The following is a 23,811-nucleotide window of genomic DNA, read 5'->3' as shown; positions in this document are numbered from 1 at the left end:
AATAATAATGATCTGTATTTTCACTGTTCTTTTTCTTCAAAATACAGAGTATCCCAGGAATATTGTTTGAATCATTAAAGCAGCCATTTATGTAAGCAATACCAAATTCTATTTGAAGTAGCAGGTTGGAAGGTGTCTTTGGTGCTCATCTGGGCCTACCCAAACAAGATTAGCTTTGAAATTACATCTGAGTTCAAAGGTTGCTCAGGAGCTTGCACAGAGAGCTTTGTCTTGTCTCCAAGAATGGAAATGCCATTCTGCCAGAGTCTCTTGATACCTGTGCCAGTATTTCATACACATATATACACACACATACACACACAAGAAAGGAAAGATTTTTCTGATATTTAGACAAAATTTCCTATGTTGTGACTTGGTGCTGCTGCCTTTAGTCCTATTGTGTTGCACTGCCTAGAAGTGTTTGACTTCATCTCATCTGTACATTACCAATGGGTAGGTTAAAACAATTAGGTTCCCCCCTTATTCTCACCTTCAGCCAGAAGAACCCTTTTTCTGTCAGCTTCTCCATGTATGTCGTGTGCTCTGGCCGCCTGGTGCTCCAAGGGACTCATTCCACTATGTCAGTGTCCATCTCGTACAGGGAAATCCAAAACAGAGCACAGTCCTCCAGGTAGTCTTACTAGGCCAAGCAGGGGGCAAAGAATCACTTTTCCCAGCTTGCTGGCTACTCTCTTGCTAGTGGAGCCTAGGATGGTGCTCACCTTCAGGATGCACTGCTGACTCACATTGGAGTTTTTTTGTCTACTGGGACACCCAGGACTTTTTATGCTGTGCTGCTCTGGAGCCAGTTGGTGCCCAGCCTGTCCTGCTGCATGATCAGGAATTTGCATTGGCCTGTGCTGAACTTAAAAAAGTTTCTGCCAGACTTATACTCCAGCTTGTTGAGAATGCTCTGAATGCTAGCCCTGCACATTAATTGCTCCCCATATCAGGTATCATCTGTGAACTTGCTGAGGGCTTTATTTCATCCCACTGGATACATCTGCAGTGAAGGCATGAATGCATGTCCGCCCTAGTGTTAGTTCCTGAAAGATGTTACTAGAAATCACTCATCATTTGGACATTTTACAGCTGATCAGAACTCTTGGAGCCTCATGATATGGCCAAAAGTGCCTTCACCTTGTAGTCCACTGCTCAAGTCACTGCCTCACCAATTTGGCTCTAGGAATACCATGCAACATGCCTTGCATTAGCCAAGATAAATAACCTCTTCTTTCATCCATCAAGCCAGACATCTCCTCAGAGCAAGCACTCAGACTATTCAGCCACAATTTGCAGTTTGTGAATCCATGCCGTTCCAAATCGCCTTCTCGTCCTCCTTGTGACTGCACATGGTTTTCACAAGGGTTTCCTCCAAAATCCTGGTGGAAACTGAAGGGAGCTCTATCAGCAAATAGTTCCCCAGATCTGCCTTCATGCCCATATACATGTAACATTTGCCAGCCTTCAGGATCCTCTCCTGATTCCTAGGGACCTTTTGAAGAAGATACGAAGCAGTCCTTGCAATGGCCTTAGCTCCTTTTCTCCATATCCTTGGATACATTCTCTCTTGTCCCATGGACTTGTGTGTGTGTCCAGTTTGCTTACTTGGTCACTAATGAGCTATTCCCAGGTTCTGCCTGGGAGGTATGGGGACAGAATGAAAGGCCAAGGAGAAGATGCTGGGTTGCTCAGCCTTTTCTGTGTGCTCCAAGTCAGCTGCCTTGCTTCATAGCCCCTCATCTTCCTTAGACCTCCTTTTGCTTCTACTTCTATAAATTCTTCTTGTTGCCATTTCCATTCCTCACCAATTTCAAATCCAGCTGAGTTCTGACTTCACTAATTCCCTGCCTACATGACCAACAATGCCCTGCTCCTGAGTAGCCCTCTTTGGCCTCCTCTGCCTTTTGCACTGGAGAGAAGATGGAGCTCCCTGTCAGTCTGTTGTGCCTGTGTGACTCATGGCTGTGGGGTGGGCTGAGCCCAGGTCTGGAGTATTAACCTCAGAGAGCAGCATCCTTGCATGATTTTCTTCCCCTTCCCCTTCCCCTTCCATACAGTCTCCCATGGGAACTTGCTGAATAGCTCACAGAATGAGCTGTTGAACCCTCTATTTTCATTTGCTGTTATCATTCTGAAAACTTTGAGTTTTTGATCAAAGTATTTATTCATTTCAGACAAAAGATTCTCAAAAAAATAAAGTGTAAAAAAAATTAAATGAAACTTTTTTCTCTATCAAAGTCAAGTTAGGTGCAACTGAACTTTTACAAGGAGCCATAGTTCACTTAATTGGTTCATTCACTAAGGTGAAATGAAAAGTAATGGAGTAGAGATGCTTAATGCTTATTGGCTATAAATAATTTATATTATTTATAATATTAAATACTAATTGGTAAATAATGATCCATGAAGAAGTCTGACAATATGGCTGGAAAACAAAATCAAGAGAGATTTCAAAGAACCCTCCCAACTCAGCATTCCATGAATTTTGCTTGCTGCCTATCAACATCTGTTTCACTTTTCAGCAACCTTGTCTTGCCTGCTTTGCAACTCACAGAAGTGCCTAATTTAAACATTCTGTAATTGTGGTTTTTAGTCCTAAATGGGGTTGTGAGATGTGCAATTACTGCTTCTTTCATTTTATTTACAAAAGACAAGCAAGAGGGAGAATACTGGTTTTTTACTCCCACCTGTTATGCTAAGAGAAGCTAAATGAGTGTTTGACAGGTAGAAATATAAATGATGAACCATAGGATTAAAATACTATTGGAATTAAATTCATATGTGTTTGTGAGAGTCTGGGTATGTTTCAGAAACTGACAGCATTTTACTTTTCCTTCTACATGTATAGTATGCTCAAAAAGCTTATCTTAAAATGCCCTGTAATTAACCTAGGATACTAGAGAGAAAACGGTGAGCAGAACAACAAAGACAATTTGTCATCAGGATTTTCATTAAACCCCTCAGTATTATAGGAATTAATTTCAGTAGTGCTTTGCCCTGATTACTGCCTGTCGGATAGGATACAGGCATCCAACAGGATATTTGAATGGAGAGCTTTTGCTCCCATCCTACATCAGCATTATGAAGGTAAGTGGTTTATCTACATTGACTGTGATTCATCGTCTATATTTTAATATTGCAAAAACTGAAGACGGCTCTAATTGTAATTTCCCCTAGCCCTGCTTTTTTCCAGTAAATGTTACATTGATAATAGCTCACATTGCCATCCCCATCTTGGGCAGGGAGAAAGATCAACGGACTTTTGAATCACTATAGCCATTAATTTGTTACCTTAGTTTCCCAGACATTATAGTTCATTACATATTGTTATATCACACAGGCACACAAACCTTATTGGGAGGGAGGGAACCAGCTCTCATTTCAGATTCTGAATTGAGCTACAACCTGTACAGCATCTAGGCAGCGTTCTTATCTAGCCTTTCCATTTTCAGTTTCTCAAAATGCTCCCCTTGTAAAGCAGACCACTTTGGAATCTGCAACACATTTTAAAGTAATGATTAAACACTAATCCACTAACATACTGAAGTGGCACTTGAGAATTTGGCAGTATCACTTTAAATAATCTCTTAGCCTACTGATGGCTCTCTCAGTATCCTGTGTTTCCACACATAGCTGATGAATAAAATTATTTGAACTAATCTGTGCCTATACTTCTCACAGTATTTTTTGCATGAAAAGCAAACAGTGCAGCATGTATGCCTTAAAGTAAGGAAACCTGTAGGGAACATAGTCAAAATTTCAGTTTCTGTAACATTTTCTTCTTCAAGTTATATAAAAGTATTTTTAGAAACAATCTCACCTTAAATCTGAGAGTGCCATTAAGGACTGTATTACAGAAATTACTTTGGTAATTTTGGCCAAAGCAATGCAGTTAAATGTCACACATGGGTGCAGGGGGAGAGTAGCAGATAGAGAAATCAAATTCACCCCTACAGCATAAATGAGATATGAAACATTACTGAGGAGCAACAAGCTGCAATATTGTACAGTGTCTTATAAACCCACACTAAATGAACGCAAGTAAATGGATGTTGCCTTAAGTTTTTTTTGCTCATTGTCAGGAATTTATGATTTTTTTTTTCTGCAGAAAAATTGACTGAATAATATCTGTGCTGCACCCGGCTGCTTATAAGGTGAGTAGGCAAAGTATCCTTCACAGCTAAAAAATTATTACAGGATCTAGATCTGCATAGCTTCTTGAGCTGAAATGTGACTAAACCCAAAGGACAAAGCTATCAATTCTCCCTCTTTGAGTAGGAAAGTGAAAGGGGCTGTGTGTGTGTGTGTGTGTGTGTTTGTGTGTATGTGTGCACTGATCTTCAAGTAGTATTTCAAACAAAAAAGCAGCTTTCTCAAGCATTCTGCTTTAAAAGTTGGGTATGTTCACTGGCTTTCCATCTGTTCCCATGTTTCCTAAGAGCTGTCCCTATATGCTACAGATATTGGGTTCAAACCTGCTTTGCTTGCATCTTCTGTCATAATCACATTATGAGATGACACATACATTCATCTGGATATAAGGGAACACTTAGAGAATTCAGGTTAAGAAGATGACTCAGTTGCCTTATTTAGATTAAAAATTCTTCTGAGTACCTGGCACATTAGGCCTTACATTAAATCACAAAATGTGCCATCTCTTTTTTTTCTCTGTTCTCATTTTTCCATTAACAGTTTTCTGGCCCTTCTATCATTGTGTGTTTCCCTTGCCCCAGTCTATTGATCTCTTTTCTCCTCTTTGAGGGCTACTTAGATAGTTGCCCTCCCTCCTGTTCATCTTCTCTCTTCCCATAGTCTCTGCTATGCTACTTCTACATAGCACTGCCAGTCATTCCATGCTTCTCCTTTTAATCCCATCCTGACTCCTGTTTATGCTGTTCCTTTTGATGGAGGATATACACCAGGGTGAAAAACAACAACTTTTATATTTTCCAGTACTTCATGTAGGGAAAATCTTTGTCATGTAAGAATCACACATGGTGGGATTCTTAGGGTGTCCTGTGTAGGGCCGGGAGTGGGACTTGATCTTGATGGGTACCATATAACCCAGCATATTCTATTATTTTATAATTAAATAAGATCTAAATGCAGTCTACAGTAAAGTCTGTTCAGCAGGTGCTCCAGATGTAAAGGGCCACCATTCTTTTGATTGTCCCATAACCTACAGAACTATTCTAGCCAAGAACACATCCTGTAAGTGACATGCACAACTGCGGCTCCATGGTAAACAGTGGGTCTTGCTCATCCCTAAAACTCTTCCAGACTGATGGAAACATATTTGGGGGCAGACTTCACAAAAAGTGTTTTTCCCCTCCTCTGCCAGTGCTAGATTTGCTTTTAAGTTATTGAAGCATCAGAACTAGTTCTACTGAGCAAGGCCTGGGGCTTCAGAATACACTTATAGCACAGGCATAAAAGCATCCCTTTTCTTCCACAATGGAGCTATAGAGTGGAATCTGAAATAAAAAGCAGAAAATCTAGAGACAGAACATTAAGTTTTTCTTTTTGATTACTCTTAGATTTAAAACACATTAAATAGACCAGTATGTAGGCAACCTTTAACTTAACTAGAATTACGGCTATTGCATCCACTCCACATGGAAATGTATAAAGTACTTATGGCTACATATTTCAGTGGGTTCTTTTTTTCAATAAGTATTTATAACTTCCAAATATCATTTATAACCTAAATCTTTAAAAATATCAATAATTATTGCTAAAATAATTAGTTACTTAGAGTAGAAATTATACACATTACAAGAGCAGAATTATTCAAGATTATATTCCTGTTCTGCAACACAGAAAATTTATTAGCACACACAGATTAACAAGATACTTTTTGTTTTCAGTCAGAGCACCATGACAGTCTGTGACTGGTAATCTAAAACACAAATAAAGCTGTGAATTTGCTGTGCTAAAGTGGCATCACTGATATTCCTACATTTCCCATATCTTCCATTAATAAACCAGTCCAAGAAGAAGGTAGCTGAGTGACACTTGCTTACATTTAGATATTATTCTTTATGTACCAGCTATCAACCATTGTCACAGGGCCTTTATACGAACACTCGCTTCTGCATCTAATTCTTTCCTTTTAATTGACTTGAAAAATTTAGGTAACATCTGACACAGGAATTTACATGGAAATTAGGTCATCTGAATATGACTTTCTTCCCCCAACTCATTCTCTCAGCCTCTCCTCAAGGCCAAGGAATGGGACAGGTTTTAAGAACAACCCAGCAGCTCTCTTTGTGTCCAATTAACCTTTCTTCACAAAGAGGGTGATTAAAGATTGGAATGTACTGCCCAGGGAGGTGGTGGAGTCAGTGTCCCTGAAAGTGTTTAAGGAAAGACTGGATGCAGAACTCAGTGCCTTGGCCTAGTTGACATGGTGGTGTTCAGCCAAAGATTGAACTCAATGGTCTCAGAGGTCTTTTCCAACCTAATTGATTCTGTGATGCTGTGGATGCAGATGACAGCTAAGGGATATCTAATAACCTGGGTGCAGAAGACAGTTAATGATGATCATAAAATAAAATGCTGAAATGACTATTTAATTCCTATTCTCTGGCAGAAATTATGATATTGGTTATTGCCGGCCTTTTGTGCTTCAATAAAAGTCTTTAAAATACCATGTCTGACTTGACAGATGTGCTTTTGAAGTAGTTTTTTGAATCAGAATATCTCCACTGCCAATGTACTACAGAGGTGTAGTGTACTACCTTCAGACTTGATGGATTTTTTAATGACAAAGTTTCCTTCCTGTGATGTTTTCCTCTCTCCTGTGGACAGGGTTTTTGAAATACTACAATGCAATGGAACACGGTTCCTCTCAATGATTTTATTTAACCTCTCTTATTTAAGGTCAAAACCCAGTGAGTTTAATTAATTGTCATATGTTACTTCCAAGCTGAGAAACTACATTTCTTCTCCTGCTTCTCTTGTTAATTCTACTCATAAAGATTATTGTCATCTACTGGTAGAGAATTTAAACAGCAATTTTTTTGATGATACACCTTGCAGCATAGGATGGATCTTCTTGTTGTGACACTGGTGCTGCCATCCTTCCATGGTAATACACAATAAGGCAGACAATCCACTTAGATATTGCAACAACAGGCTTCTGACTGAGGTCAATGAAACTAATCAATCCTGTTCAGCATCTGGGTTCCTCCTGAGTGTCCAGGCCATGTTATCTTCTCCATATACTTAATTTTTCTTCTGGAGGAATGAGCAGGGATTTCCTAGTAAATTACCAAACTGAACTCTTCAAACTCCTTAGGCCTTTCCATAGCTGGGATTATGGAGCATTAGCTGTCTGCTGCCAGGTTAAGCTTCATGAGCTGCTGAGAGCACGTCCTAATCAACTTTTATGTTTCTAACTGGTTGAGATGATGTAGTCTAAATCAAAGTTTTGTCTCCTGTGTAGTAACGGTTCGACGCATCATCATTGATCTCTACTTACTTAAATAAATGAACAATCAATTAATGTGAAGTAAAGAAAACCAACCTCAAAATGAATGCATAAGCCAGCTCTAGTCTTAATAAGATTTATTATTGCTGCATGCTCAGCATCATGTCTGAATGCAAGTCTGCTGGACACAACCAAGCTGCAGCCACTTCTATCACCTTCTCTTGTGTTTAAAGTGATTCAGACTTAGGGAATAGCAAATTTATCAGTGGTTTGACAACATTACTTCTCCCTGTTTTTCACACCCTGCCCCACAGCTGTGCCAACAAAGGGGTTTGCATGAATGCTCTCTAAAATGCTCAAGGCAAAACGAGCCAGATTATTTTAAGCAGTGTGAACTGTGGATCTGAACTGGCTTGGCTGAGTTAGCAGGTTTCAGGCTAAGGAGTAGTTATGCAAGCCACTCCAGAAGGGCAGCACTGCCAGCTGCTGGGTGGCTGTGACAGAGGAAAGCAGGAATGTCTTTAGGCAGAACAGCTGGAGCATAGAAGATGCCATCCCTCTGCAGCTATAAAACTTCTGCCTCAGTGTCCCTTAGGTGTGGGGAAGCCCAGCCACAGGAAAAATGTCTTTTAGTATCTGGGGGGAAAATGTTACAGTGTGTTACTTCTATCCATTTGATATACACTGTACTTGAAAAAAAGCCAAAACAAACAAACCCAAAACCAGCTAGTAAAGCAGCAAACTCTTTTAAATATAGAAAGTATAAATTTATTGTACTCAATTCTAAGATAAACAAATGACCCTTATCTGTGGTATAAGTGCACTGACATAAGCTTTTCCCCAGTCTTTGGCATTAAAATTCTCCAAACTCATAAAAAACTTCAAATTTCAAAAACTAAATCTAACCCTAAATGTTGTTTCTGTACTGGCGAAAGTTTTCAGCAAAAATTTAGTTCAGAAAAACCACCATTACTATTACTTAAGTGTGTCTGTGTAGAGTTTACAGGCTAAAGTATCAAGCAAATGGCATGTCTTAAAACCCAGTGATGGTTTGATGGGCACTTTTCCCTGGCCTGCCTGAACTGAGTCAGCTCACTTCCCCAGGATGCTTGATCATTTGCAACGTGCTGATTTGGAGGCTACATTGCCAACCAGATGAGCACATTGCTCTGCCTTGTAAAGGATCTTGAGAAAAAGAAAGAAGATGGGTAACCTTCCAAGGTTACTAACCCAGTTCAGAGTTCAGTCCTACAAAAAACTATGCCAGCACAAAGGGGAGGAAAGGGGCAGAGATAGGTGGAAGGCTGTGGAGAGGGGTGGGAGATGCTTAAGTTGAATTTTGCCACCAAAAAATATACACAGAGAAGTCTACAGAAAATAGCATACAGCATGAGTTCTGTGCCCCACCCAGAACCATCAATTAGCAGATATTTATTTATATTAGTACTAATATGCACATACCTTAAATAATTATAAATTAAAAATTAAACATACTAAATAAATAGTATTAGGAAACTTGATTTAATAGTCCTATAAACTGTAATCAAGTAAAACTAAAATGAAGACACTTAACATGTATTTGTATTTTAACACCTTTAAAGAACTTTACCTAAAAATATAATATGCATTCTTATGCAGGAAAACAGTCACTTATGACAGTCACTGTGATTTTTCTGTTGCGCTTGGAAGGAACTGTAGGGTGGCATAATGGAAATATGTTTTCTTCTCATTCTATTAGACATACAATAAGGCTTTCAGAATATTTTCATTTCAGACACAATCATTAGCATAGAAACTGCAGTTTTCTGCACAAATATGGAATATGGACTTCAAGCAATGGCTGCCAAAGCACAGGATTAATGAAAGTAAAGTAAGAGAGCACTAAAGAATATCAGCTAGTAAATTGCTCAGGGTTACTCATGCAAGACAACATAATTTTCTGCAAACGCACAAACACACAGTGCCAGTCAAAAGCCATGTTAATCTAACATTGAATTAAAAGCAGTTTAACCTTCTGGACTTCCCATCATGGGCCAGAGCTCAGAGCAGAGGGCCAGATTCCGAGTGCCTAGAGTTTCACTAGGCTGCACCACAGCTTGGGTTTCTATATTAAAAGCACCTGGCAACACTTCTGAGGATGTCTGTGGCATATTAGGGCATAAAGGTCAGGAGAGGAACTGACAATGATTGCCCCAAGGGCCATCCACCCCCAAAAGTGTCTGTGTGCCATGAGAAATGACATTCTAAAGGACAGTCAGTCTCATCATCAGCCTGCCATAGGGGCAAAAATCAGTGCAACTCTTTAAATGTGATTGTTAGAAGGTGCACAAGTCTGATCTAAAGAAGGACTTACATGCTTGAAACTTGCCTGTGTCTCTAAACTGCTCTGGTCCACACCAGAAAGAACACCCCTCCTCTACAACCCAGCTCTGTCATCTCACCATCATATAAAATTAAAAACAGCATTTGATGTAAAGAAAAAACTGTTTCTAGATAAAAAATTACACAAAAACCTTTTCAAACATTGATTTGAATGAGTATGAGAAAAGCGTGAATTGTAATTAAAGTTCTACCTCTTATTTTCCATAGTGAAACATAAAGTAGCTGAGTGGCTGTATTTAATTATTCATGCAAAAGTGTAAAACTGGGTCTTTGGGTCTCAGGCTTAATCAAGGAAAATTAAACTCTCTAAGGGTTAAAAGTTGTAGGAAGTTGCTGTTACATTGCAGAACTACGTATCTGGCTTGACTTTTAAAAGAAGTGATTGAAAGTACAGGTGCAACAGACTGAGATACTGTTTTTTATCATTCAGTGGGCAGTGTTGAAGAACAGAGCAGAAAAGGGTGTGTGTTCCAGTCAGCTGCGGAAGAGCAGTTGTACTCATTTTATATACCAATAAGACATTAGGACAAAGATGTTAACAACAGAAACAGTAACTGAAATAGTACCAGGCATAGTTGTATACACAGTGGAAGCCTTTGCAGCTTTTGTTTTATCAAAAAACTGCTAAACAAAGAAGTTTTGCAATTTTTCTTTTTATTCCAAGTATTTAATGAAAACCACAGCTCCAGAAAATATCTTTTCTCCTTCTAGAATCTGATTTCTCATGCAGAATGAGTGTATCAAGGTTTTAATATTAAATAGTTTACTCACAGCACTTTCATTCAGACTCACACGCTAGCTTTCCTCCTTCATAAAAAGGCATTTTTGGATACATGGCTGAAGAGCCAATCCACGAAGTTGCCTTCCAAATGCAGCAGCTGAGCACAACACACAGTCCCAGAGTTATCCCTCTCAATACACTCGGGGGAACGCATGGGGAACACTTGGCACCTCGTTCGGAGCATAACGGGAAATGCCAGCCGCACCAGCAAGGCTGGGAAAACCTTTTTCCTGATTGGCTGCTCATCCCAAACTGCCTGGCAGAGGTTTGAAATATGCAATGCAGGGAAGTGATATTCTGTGGCTTTCATTCAATTTACCTGCACTACACTCCAAGGAGCCATGCTATTAAACAGCAGCTCCAGTGTGTCAATAAAGTTAACTTAATTAAATTGCTTCCCCTCCCACTCTTCCAACTAGCAAGATTTAGGGCACAGGGACACAGTGTTGCTTGTAAATAAAAGGATGATTTAGCTAATCATTTGCAGAAGAAAGAAATATTTTCATCAATAATTCTATGCAAAAAAGAGGGAGCTAGTTTGAATTAAAACAATCACATAGAATAAGGGGAGAGATAATACCAACTATTGAAGGACTGTGAATATTCTTCAAGCAATGTCAATTAAGTCCACTATTTAAATCTCAGTGATTGCACTCTTTGCTCCATAAGACTGAAATAACAATTGCTTAAATGTAATGTTATAAAACATACTATCATTATTACAAGCATAGCGAATACACATTCTTAATTTGCTGGGGACTCATCTTGTCCCTTTCTGGTCATTTTGATATGTACACTCTCACTGCCTTACAAGAGTCCCGTTTTAGGAGTCTCTAGTCTGTCCTTTTCTGTGGCAATACATGGAAAATATTACCAGGAATTAAGGATAAAAAAGACTACAGTTAAGCCAAAATTAACAGATTGTTGGCAACCTTATAATACTTTCAAATCATCAGCATGAAACTTCTGAGGCTCCTTGTCTGTTTGAGGTTAGATGTTTTGAAAGGCTACAATTAAACTGATGTAGCTGTTTTGCAAAACAGTATTTATGTATTCTTATTTCTTTTTCCTCAGAAACTCTTCTAATTTTGACAGGAGCTCCCTGATGTTACATGTGCAATCTCTGCTCTGCCTCTTGAGTGTTTTCAGCTTTGCCCCAAATCTCCTTTTGCAGACACTGAGTAAAAGCATGCTGAGCACTAGAAGGTAGACTCTCTAAAGATTTCTTCTGTGCTGTTTATATCCTATTCCCTCTGAGCTTTTACCTGCAGGTAATAAGTCTTTCTTGTTTCTTTTCTTCAAATATGCTTACTGTTTCCTATTAATAGCAAGATCTTGGAGCTGGTCTGAGTTTTTATAAGCAAGTGAAGAGAGAGAGAGATGCTTGTAAAGGCACACAGGCACAGTTTAATTTAGGAAGTATGAAAATACAAGCAGAAAAAAGTCCCTTTATGCCCTCACGGCCATTTCTTGCAGTAGAGGCCATCTCTTCATAAATGTGACTGCCAGGGGGTCTGAGACTGTGCACTCCTCTTAGAGCTCAAATCCTCCTCTAGTGTTGGACTTGCTGCTCTTTGCTCTACTCTGGCTCAAACCATCCAGGGCAGCCAAAGGTCTCTGATCACAAACCAATGAAATCACCAAGTAGAGTCCTGTCTCCATTTCATACTGGTTAACTAGTCTCTTATTTCTTCACAGCACAAGCTGGAATGGCAACAGCCTTCCTGCATGTCCTCTCCCAATATCACAGAAAACAGCCCAGAGCATTATTCACACAGACTTGAGCTTCACTCAATAAGAACTCCTACTGAATACCATAAGACAAAACTAAAATGAAATGTAATTACTGTGATTAGAAATGTCAGAATTCAGTTGGAATGAGCAGCCCTTTAACTGCTTCAAAGGGCTACTACTTCACTGCTTAGTTGCAAGATGTGTTACTTCATCAATGCCTTGTCAAAGTCAGGATTACACAAAGAAAAATGTGTATACAAATACAAATGTTAAATGCCTAGGCTAAGAAATTTAATATAAAGTAAAGATTATGTATCTAGGGAACTATTTATCAAAGAGACTGAATTAATTTACATTAATGGCACAGTGCAGTGGAAGGGTTATCAGGATGCTGAGTGCTGCAGGGTCAGAGCCAGGGCTGGTGGGGTTGCATATACGTCTCCTCCCACAATTTCTGCAGCACCCAGGGGTGGCACACTTGACCTCCAGGAGGGGAGGGCAATACTCAGCTGCTCCCAGTGAACCTTCCCATTGATGGATCTCAGCCTCAGAGAAACAGAACCCTATTCACAGCATCCAGGAGTGACAGGAAAGGAAGGGAGTCTCTCTTGTCGGACAACAGTAACCTTTCAGCTAGGATTGAATGGACTGAGTAAGACCCTTCTGGAAGTAGGAGGATGAAGAAAAGGAAAGTTTCTATTATAAAACAAATAGCATTGAAATGGAAATCTTCTCATTTTTTTTAAAACCAGTTGAACTCCATACGGCAGCATAAAATAATTCATACTATTACACTCACATATTTTCTTTTCCCTTTCTATTCAATATATAAATCTTCGTGAATAGTAAGAACATTAGGAAAAAAAAAGAGAGAGAGAAAGAAAAAAATTACAAAGCCAATTTTCTTAGGATAATTATGTGGCTTAGTTCCTTCCTAATGAACTGTACTTCTGGCTTTTTGCTCATTTCTACCCTGACAAGACAGGCAAATAATGTGTCTGTATCAGCCTAATAAATGTTGTCTTTTAACTGGTTGTTGCTACTACAATATAAAAATACTGTGCATGTTGAGCTACACAGGACTGCATTTAGCCAAAATGCTCTTGAGCTGGACTGAACCTGTCCTGTCCTATCAGAATGGGGGAATCATACTTCAAAAATGGCCCTCCTGCTCAAAAAGACACCAAACACTCCCTCTCTGCCCCAGATTCTTTGGTCTGTCAGGAACTTGCAGCCCTTTGCCAGTGCCCCAGGAGGAGCTGCTGTGGGCAGGGTGTCACAGACACACTCCATAGCCCCAGGGATCCCAGCTGCAGCGACATCGATTTCTTCTATTTTTAATGCTGCGAGTGCTGCAGCACTGTTCTTCAGCCAAAGGGCTGGCACAGGCACGCTGACCCTGCAGACGCTTTCAGCCCAGAATCCTGAGCTCACTGGAAGGGCTGCTGCTGGGACATCCATGATTTGTGCCCACAGCAGCAAGGCTGGGAGAGCCCAGACCTGGGAGGCTCGGCTGCCTCTGCCCACTGGAGAGCAGGAGCAGAGCAGCAGCAGCAGGAGCAGAGCAGCAGGAGGAGAGCAGCATCCTCCTCCAGTGCACTGTAAGGAGCTGAGGGCACTCTTCACTTACAGCAAGGAGAACTGAAGTTCACAGTGATCCTGCCTATGTTTAGGGACTTATCCAAAGCTCCCAATTCTGGAGAACAGTTGCTTTTGGCCAACTACATGAAGAAACTAGACATGTTGGAAGGACCAGAATCTCTCAAGGTCTTGCCCTCCTCCACTGTGTTGGCTGGAAGAGTGTGAGATGATGGCATGACTTAGGACCATCCATCAGATGCCAGAAGTTAGACAGACCTGTCTCCAAGGGATTTTCAAGGAATGAGAAACCATGAGGATGAGAGCAGAGACTATGGCACTCAATACCCCAGCAGGACCTGCCCACTTAACTGCTCCTGTTGCCACGAGCACCCTGCAGAGTGCCCCCTCAAAGTGGGGATTACACAAGGGTCCCCTCAAAGGTTCCCCTTGAGGGATCAGGATCAGGCCTGGGGCCACAGACACGTTTCTGGGGAGGAAGGGAGGGCTGTGAAGAGCTTCCACTGCTGCAGGGAGCGAAGGTGCTGCCTGTGGGCTCAGCATCAGGTGGCAAAGGCAGGCAATGAATGCTCCAGAACAAAATCTTGAGGGTACAGGTAATCCCTGAATGCAATTTGAAATCTGAACTTTTGCTTTTTTTGTGTCTAGTGCCACAGGCATTTCTTGACTGATTAGAGGTTCCCTAAAACTGATTTCCTTATTCAGACAGCCCCTCTGCTGCCCACCTCGCCCCCAACCAGGTGACTCTGACCCTTCATATTCACTCCTGCATTCAACTGCAAAAATCTGAATTAGCAAAGACAAGTGTCACAGGTGCTCAACATCTCCTGTTGAGCCAAGATCTTTATTTGTTATAGCTGTCAGCCCAGTCAATGCCTGCTCTATCTCACTGTGGGCAGGCATATTCCATCCTGCTGGTGTCACATCTATTTATTCAGCGTTGCTCTATGCCGGGCAATTGCCACACTGTGGGGAAAGAAGATTGTGATCAGCACCATTTGTCTACATAATTGTGCTTGTTTCTGGACAATTGTGGGGTCAGAGGCTAATGTTTTTTATTTATAGTCTTTCTACACTCATCTGAATTTTCCTGTGCCTTTTTCTGCAGCAAAGAATTTGGTACCATTTGGCTTCTACTGCAGAAATTCTGCTAGAAATCTGAGAAAAAGTATCTGAAAGTAAATCCATTACACTCATTTGAACAGAATTTTACATTAGGGAGCTGGAGTAGTGCCTAAGACTCAAGGTGCATTTCTAGGAAGAAATCAAAATATCAAATGCACATTTAGCTTCTTTTTTCTTCATATTGTATAACTACCGAACAGAACTCAAATATATTTGCCCGGATGCTATCTTCAAAAGCTGAAACAAAAAAATATATGTTCCCTTTACATCTCAGTGTCCATTTCATCTAGTTCTGAAATTCCCTAAATAAGAAATAATATTGGTTTTCTTTATGGTAATAATTCTGTTTATTTTCACTAAGATAATTCATTTAGTATTTTGCCTTTTTGTTATGCTTATTAAATAAACGAATCAACATCTAAGTTTAACACAGTTGTGTCCTTAGGCAAGCCACTATTTCACTTCTTTAACACCTCCAGGGTTTCCAAATAGCCATACAAAGTAGAGCTGCTTGCTTCATTTTCCATTGTACTGCAGGCAGCCTGCAAAGTAAGTCATGCATAATTTTTTAATACAAGAATGGATTTTGCTGAAACTGCTGTTTGTATTTTTTTAATAGGTGCAATTTTTCAATTTAAATATATATTTTTATTTTAAATTTTCCTTTCATTTCAAACAAGATGATTTAAAATTAAAAATAAATTTTTACCAATGTGGTTCCAAACTTGGATTTACATTAAATAACAGGCAATATTTAAGTATTATGTGTCTGTTGGTAAATATTTGCTGACCATCAAACCACTGAGCTGGGAGAGTTTAAGAGACTGGAGAAAACAGCCTCTGACAGAAGTGCTTAGTCCAAGTTTGATATCTGTAGCTTTGTCTGCATGTTCAAAGGAGGCATTTTCTTCACTTTATTCAGGTTAGCTTTATGCAATATCTAGTTCATGCACAGTTATCTCTTGAGAGCTGATAAAGGCAGAAAATCTTACTTTCTCCTGTAGGGAAAAGCTCCATGGCTGAGACTGAAATCTGCTAATTCTAAAATCTTTCAGGGCACAGGAAAAAACCACACTGATCTGTTTACTCAGTACAAAGAATGGCTAATTTGACTAATAAATCACCTTAATATATGTAATAAATAAAGAAACATAAAAACGTGAAATGTCATTCATTGGTTTCTAAGAAAATAAAAAGCAAATGTCAAGAATCTGAATAAATATATCAGGAACTTTTATGTAATTCCCTAAATGCGACAATATAGGTTCCACTTTTACTAATATAAGTACCTAATGTAAACAAAGTAGCAGTCAAAATGATCTGTCCTATGATGTTCTCACAGCAGGGGAACAGGACTGATTATAGTGATCAAAGGTTTTTCTCCCATCAGTATTTTGACTACAGGAATTATGCTGCCAGTCAACAATACAGTAACCAGGGAGAAGATGATGTAAAAGGAGGTTACACACTTTTTTTTTGGTGGTAATACTGTTCTTCCCAGTCCAGATTATCAAACTAGTGAGGTCAACCACCATTTTATTTACTGCTACACTTTGGCAGAAAGCCAGATTACTTTAATAATATCAACTGAGGGGAACAAACCCTTTTCCAGAAAACGAATTACAAAGTAAATGCACAGAAGAAAGATGGAGTGATTATTTCTTCTGACCCTCTATGTTTTTTACAGCACTCTTTCTTAAAGCAGAAGCACCAAAACACAGCCTTCTGGTATCAGTCTCACCAAGGTCAGACTTACAACTAAAACAACAACCCTTGCTCTATGTTATCAATTTTTACAGTGAACTTGCTTATCTGCTGTGATTCCTGATATATTTCCCTCAAAGACTAGGACCCCTTAAAACACAATTCCTCTTTCTCTCGATGAAGAGAGAAACTCTTCAGCCCTAAATTCAGTATGTTGCTATAGAAAGATGGGCTGAGGTTACCAAGCAACCCAGGTGCTTGATGGAGCAAGTGGTCCGGACTGTTGGTATCATTTGCAAATTTCATTGACAAGGAATTTCTGTCAGCTTCCAGGTTGTCTGCAAAATACTGAGGACATCTCATTGTGAACCTTGCTGAAATCTTCGGCAAAAACTCTCCCTCAGTTACGACTCCTCTTGCCAAGTATTTTCTATGTTATTGTCATTTTTAGCAAGTGCTCCATTGATATTGTGTAGGGATAATGTTTTATGAGAACACTGAATAGTTTGAAGTAAACTCTAATAAATACTTTGTTGGTCATACTGTAGAACGGAGGAAGCTGATAGGTACTGTGATCAGAGGTGAGAGATTTGTGTTCCAATATTATTTAGTAGAAGAGGGGATTTACCCTGTGACTATTACAATGTCATATTACAAAATAAAAGGAGATACCACCACCACTGCTTCACCTGTGGGTATATGCCTATCCTTCTCTTTTGCTTTTGTAGCATTTGCCTCAAAACACAAAGTTGTTAATGAAAATAAATTAATTTGTCTAAGCAGAAATTGAGCCTCTTCCTTGGAACTTGCCCCCCCTGTTTCATCTCAAAATTAAACCCTCCATTTATAATTTTCTCTATTCAGACTAACCAGAGTTTATTATTTATTTCCTGGGTTGATGAACCGATAAATCAGTTTCGTGCACAGTCCTGACATGCTTAATGCCACAGAGATTCAGTAATTCAATTATTAAGCTTGGATTCATTGTGCCAAACAGCCTCATTTTCCTTACGGTCTGCTTTTCATGGTAAACAGGACAGAGCTTCAAAACTGCATCACACTGACAAATCCAAGAAGAATGGAAGCTGCTGGCTCTAGCCTGTCTGTCCTCTCAGCAAAATACAACTGAGTGGTCACTAAAGTAGATATGGAAGCTTGTATTGTTATCCACATCTCTGACATGTTCTGGCCCAAACAGGAAAGTGAACCACACAGAAGTGCAGACAGGTGGATCACTTAGTAACATGTGATATATTCAGTACTTCTGCTTCCTGGGAAGAGAGAAATAAAAGCCATGACCCTGGGATCCTTTAAGACCCCAAATAAGACTCAAAAGCTGGGCTGTGTGCTTATAGCTAAAATGCCTGAAAAGCAACCAAACAAGCAATAAGAAAGAAGGAAGCTGTTTTATAAATATAAATCCAAAGATTTTTATTCCCATGGGCAGTTATTAAATTGTGCATATTCTTTGTATCACTTTTTTCTTCATTTATAAGAAGTACTACATCAGAAGACTTTTGTTTTGAGACTGCTGGTAGCTAAACATGCTTAATTATGATATACAAGTTCATGAAATATTTGATGCTGTATGAACTAAATTCAATTTATTCTCTTCTTTATCTTAGAAATATGCAGTGGCAAAAAAGAAAGAAAGTCCTAAAATTTCAATATCAACCATCCGCAGAATAATAAAACATGATTGTCAAAACTCAACCAACCTGTAACCATGAACTGCATTTCATAAAATCTACTGGATACACTGAAGTAAGTGAAATATATTCCAAGATGTAGCAAATAACATAGTATTTACATAAATTTTATGAAAATGGAAAGGAAGATGAAACTTAGTAGTGCTGTGAGAATCTCCTTTGATATTTTTGGAGCAGCAGTGTCTGGATATATAATATCTTTCACTTAAGAAGTTAGGATAAATGAACTTCATTGTTTAGAATAACTTTGTGTTTTAAAATTCAGTCTCTTATGAAAGTTAAACTTTATGCACATGAAAACTAAAATTTTAATAAGTTCTGAAGTTCTCCCTCAACAAGAGCTGAACAGAAAGGAACTTTCTTTTCTATTCCTTTTAGTAAGGACCCTCTTCCTCCTCATTGCATGTAAACGTTTTGCCTCTCCACTTTTCTCAATCCTTTCCAGTTCTTCTAACACTCTTTCTTCTAAATGTAGAGTGTATCTCCTCAGACACTATTATTCCCAGAAGTTTCCAAATTCTTCTAGCTTCCTTTCTCTAAGTCCAGCAAGAACATACAAATATTTAAATGATTTAATTTTTCCATCCTAAAAATATTTTAATGGGAAAAAGGTTTCCCAAAACATCCAGAGATATGACCACAGTTCCATTGGCTTTACAAGTTGGGATAAATAGATGAGTTAGTGCTTTATCTCAGCTCTATCTGTAATATTGAAGGGTTTCATTCTAGCTGGGAAATTGAAGAGCAATTCCATACTATTCAATTTGCACTCATGTTTACTTGGCTCAGAAAATGAATGTGATAGTCCATATAGTAAATACAAGAATAAAATACAGGTCAGGAATATTAGAGAGGAAAAAAAAAAATCTGGAATGGAGAACTTACTTGTCAGAAGAGCAGTGATATTTAAAAACCTGCTGTTGATGGTCAGCTTTTCCAGTCTCAAGATATCTAAAAGTATTGAGTATGCTCTGAAAAGGAAAATAATCATGGATTTAGTAATTTTGTCACCAATCAAATACTAAACCAAAACTTGTCCAACATATATTGCTTTCCGATTTTAGGAGGTTATTAATTCACAAAATATATTTTTATTTCCCCACTGGATCTGTAGGGATTTTATGGGCTTCCAGAAGTCGAACTGCTCAGATCAAACTTCCTGGAGTGCATAGGGAGTCAGAACAATGAGAAGAGCAATTACATATCTTATTATCTTGCATACCTACATTTCCAAGCTCTTACAGTTGACAGAGAGCAGTGAAAATGAAAGAAGTCTGACTCCTTTCTTGTTTAGAAAAAACAATATGCTGGAGTAAATGACTTTCCAAAACAAGCCCAGAAAATCTTGTCCCTAAATGTCTTTCAAAAAAATTACTACAAGTTCATTTGCTATCTTTTGGACTAGTTAATGTATTTGGCCTCCTAATTTGTGGTCTGAGACTATCCCTTTGTACTGAAACACTATTCCACATTAAAGTCTAGCTTTGTAATTTCTAGCTTTAACAGACAGGGGAGTTGACTGTACCAAGAAGCCTACTTAGCTCTCCAAATAAAAATGAAACTGAAGGACTGGGATGAGTGCTTCCATCTATGCAGGCTGTGGTGGAAGGAGTTATAGGAGTTGGGAATTAAGGAGTGGAGTTGACCCTATGAAAAAGAATGTTAGAGGGATAGTGGATTTGGTGTTGTCTTTGTTTCTCTCTTTCCAATGCTCTTTTTAATTGGCAAAAAATTAAATTAGCTTTCCCAAAGTCATCTCTGGGGATTTTTTTACCTGTTATTATTGTATTTGCAGGGAATGCCCCAACGAAGGCAGGAATGATGCATCTGACTCCATGTTCCCAGGAGGCTGATTTATTACTTTATTATACTATATTATATTAAAGAATACTATACTATACTAAAGAATACAGAAAGGATGCTTACTGAATGCTAAAAAGATAATAATGAAAAAACTTGTGACTCTTTCCAGAGTCCTGACAGCTTGGCACTGGCTGGCCAGTGAGTCAAACAACTCACACCAGAATCAAATGAAACAATCACCTGTGGGTAAACAATCTTCAAATACATTCCACATGAGCAAATCACAGGAGAAGTAAATGAGATAGGGATTGTTTTCCTCTTCCCAGGAGAAAAATCTTCCCAAGAGAAAAATCTTGGGCAAAAGAATTTTTTCAGAGAATGTGAATGCCACATTTTATGGCAATCAGTTTTTTTTTTTTCCCTATTATGGTAATCAAGAATTAATTTCTTGTCTTTATTCCAGTCTGTAGGATTTTCTATTGTATTTTCTCCCCGTGTTCTGCTGCGAAGAGGAAGTGAGAGACTAGATGGACGGGTGCCTGGCTGCTGGCCAAAGTCAGCCCACCACAGCTATGAAATAATGTTTCCACTGTCAATCTTTCTAAGATACCCAGGATTTAGACTGGAATGGAGATATAAAATCCATACTAATAAAACTCTGCCTATAACACATAGGAATAAACAGAATTAGTAAGGAGCAGAAATGTTGCTCAGAGAAAATTGCATTAACAGGAAAACTTCAGAGATCTCTACCTTCTGTACTGTAGTGCAGCCACAAATTTGAAAATAAAAGCTTATGGTTACAAGGACAAAGTCAAATGACTACCACTCCATGAAAGAAGACAGATGAAAACCTCATTTTAAAAAAATGTCTATTTGTGATATGATACTGAGGTGTCTTTGGCCCATTAAGGAATTTTTGACAGCAATCATTGAAATATAACATAGCAATTTTTTTAAAGTCAGAGATGAGACTGATCACCTTGCTGCAATATATTTATTCTGTCAGCACTCTTTTAGAAACAACTATTTAAAGTTCTTTCACAGTTAGGTTTTTACAGTCCTGAAATGATTTATTTAATTTCAGATTTCATTAGGCTCCAGAACTCCATTTTAGCAATCATTATGATACTGATAGCACATTTCAGCTGTGAAAAAGATTGAAGTGCTATGCATCTCTACCTGATATTGAAGGCTATGGGATAAAATCTCCATCGAGTCAGTACTGCAGAGGATTATGCATTTGTTTGGATTCCCTTGCTTTTGGTCAGGATATACCTTACAGCGGCAAAATCAGCAAAACCCTCTCTAAAAGTCATGGAATGAACTCTTTCCTGAATGAGTTTTCTGCTAGAATCAATGTTCTGTTAAAATAATCAACAGCCTACTGAAACTGTGAGATCTATGGCAAACATTTGCACTGCTTCACATACGTAAGAGAAACCTCTGGTATAACAAAACCTAGAAGAATAAAAGTTGCCAGCAGAACTGAGCAAGTACAAAATTCTATCAGCAATCTCCCATTTACAGCCCAGCCCCTCTTGTAATTTAGTTATGTTTTCAAGGCTAAATGACTAAGCTGTTCTACGTGCACTCTGGGAAATCTATAAACACACAGTGAAATTAACTAGAAGTTGGGAAAGAGAGCTTGGAGACAGCCTTATGAAAATGTCACCTAAATCCTCATCAACTGTCAAAAAAAAATAAATAAAGCAGTATATTAGAAAATACTAGGAATAGAACAGAAAACAGAAGAAGAAGAAATACAGTAATGCTGCCAAAGAAATCCATTGCCCACCTAGCATTTTGAATATTGAATACAGTTCCAGTCATCTCATCTCAAAAATGACAGGATAGCAATAGGAGGATAAAGAAAATGATGACAGGATGATCAAAGGTATTTAATGGCTTCTGTACTAGGAAAGAAAAAAGAAAGGCTTTAGGATTTTCATATGGAAGAGGGACAAATGAGAAAAAGGACTGTGACAGAGCCTCAGGACAATAATGAACAGTACTGAGAAAGTGAATAAAGAATGGTTTTCACTTTATTTCATAGCAAAGGAAGCAGTCACAATAAAATGAGTAGTTAACAAGTTTAAAACATGAAATCCAAAAGAGGATGCTTTCCACAAGGGTCATAATTAAAGGGTGGAACTCATTCACACAGGATGTGGTGGGAAGCTCCAAACATGTGTGGGCTTCAAAAAGCAAGCCACTGTAGTGGTAAAAGAAACATTGACCAGTACTAGCCTGTGTTTTACCCAAAGTTGCACACTATAAACCTTCAGGTTAAGAAACTTTACAGAGAGCTGTAGGGTGATACCAAGGGAGGTTGTCCTTTGGTCTGGTTTAAGTACAGCTATTGAAATTCTCCTCATTAATTTTGCTTTTTTTCTGAATTCTTAGTCATCTCATCCAACATGCATAGGTTAGAGACCATTAGTGCAAATATGTGATTTCAGATTTCTGTAAACATGTCTACACAGGGGCTTATGGACCATTTTAAGTTCAAATAGTGCAGCCTACTCAAGCAGGCAGGCTTTAGGCTTGGATTTTCTGAGGATCCTCAGGTCTGGCATCCAAGCATCCAACTGCTACTGAAGACTAAAGGGATTAGTAAACAAAACTCTCATTTTATGGAAATAAGAGATGATACTGAATTTTCTCCCCTCAAAAAAGAAGAAAATGGCAATTCCATTCCTGTGTAGTTAGTGGTCTTCATCTTAACTGTTTCATGTGTCTCATGATGGGAGGCATAGAGATTTTCCCAGACAAACAGATAGATATAGGATGTATGGAGCTGTCACTTTCTGTTTATTGTGGTGATAAAATACTATTTTAGTGACTTTTGTACTAGGAAAGAAAAAAGAAAGGCTTTAGTGACTAAGCAAGGTTGCTTGAACTCTGTGTCCATCTTCTGTTCATCTGATGCAGATCTATTAAAGACTTCCCTCTGAGACACTTGTGCTACAAGTGAAGGGCTTGTGACTTCCACCATGGGATGGCTGATGCTTCTGATCAGATAAAAGGCCATAGTTATGAAACACTTTTAGAGGACTATGATGGAAATGTTCTGACTGATTTTGGCAGACTAGATCTCTAGTTGTGTAGGTGGCAACTAAGCTGTGGGCTATGTCTGGCCCCACAACTCTTGGTTGCCCAGATCATTAACCTTGGTTGTTATCACTGTTCCCTTCTGCTACAGACCCATGCTATTTCATTGAAAACCAGGAGGAGGGAGGAGGGATGGGGCATAGCCTGGTGTGACCTCAGTCACTGGGAAGTGAACCAGAAACCTGAGGAGGATTTTCTTCCAATACTTTCATAGTGGTTACTCAATGTCTGTTTAGGACAGAAAATGTTTGCATGGCTTCTTGGAAAGCTGAATATGGCATCCTAGGCTAAGCTAACTTGGTATTTTGGCTACTGTTTTAGGTGGGATACTGGCTTAAGTAGACAGACCCATCTGACCTCATGTAGACATTTTTAGTTACTAATTTATGCAGAATTCCAAAACAATAAAAGATTATCAGATCTGT

The 23,811-nt window shown here is 38.9% G+C and overlaps 1 protein-coding gene across 13 annotated transcripts in view; it reads right to left on the bottom strand.

Annotated features, from left to right (window-relative positions):
- The window catches only part of LOC129118663 (poly(rC)-binding protein 3-like), a 501,082-nt gene that overhangs the window by 151,863 nt on the left and 325,408 nt on the right, over positions 1-23,811 (bottom strand). For 12 of the 13 annotated variants that reach the window (XM_077182897.1, XM_077182910.1, XM_054630137.2 and 9 more), the window contains one exon: positions 19,355-19,440. The exons of the other annotated variant lie outside the window; for it this stretch is intronic. The gene's annotated coding sequence lies outside the window, so the exon portion shown is untranslated. The remainder of the gene's footprint in view (positions 1-19,354; positions 19,441-23,811) is intronic. 13 annotated transcript variants of the gene reach the window in all.

Source organism: Agelaius phoeniceus, chromosome 1 (assembly GCF_051311805.1).
Source record: "Agelaius phoeniceus isolate bAgePho1 chromosome 1, bAgePho1.hap1, whole genome shotgun sequence".
NCBI classification, from domain to species: domain Eukaryota; kingdom Metazoa; phylum Chordata; class Aves; order Passeriformes; family Icteridae; genus Agelaius; species Agelaius phoeniceus.
The sequence above is the reverse complement of the archived record's forward strand: the minus strand, read 5'-3'. Positions and strand labels throughout refer to the sequence as shown.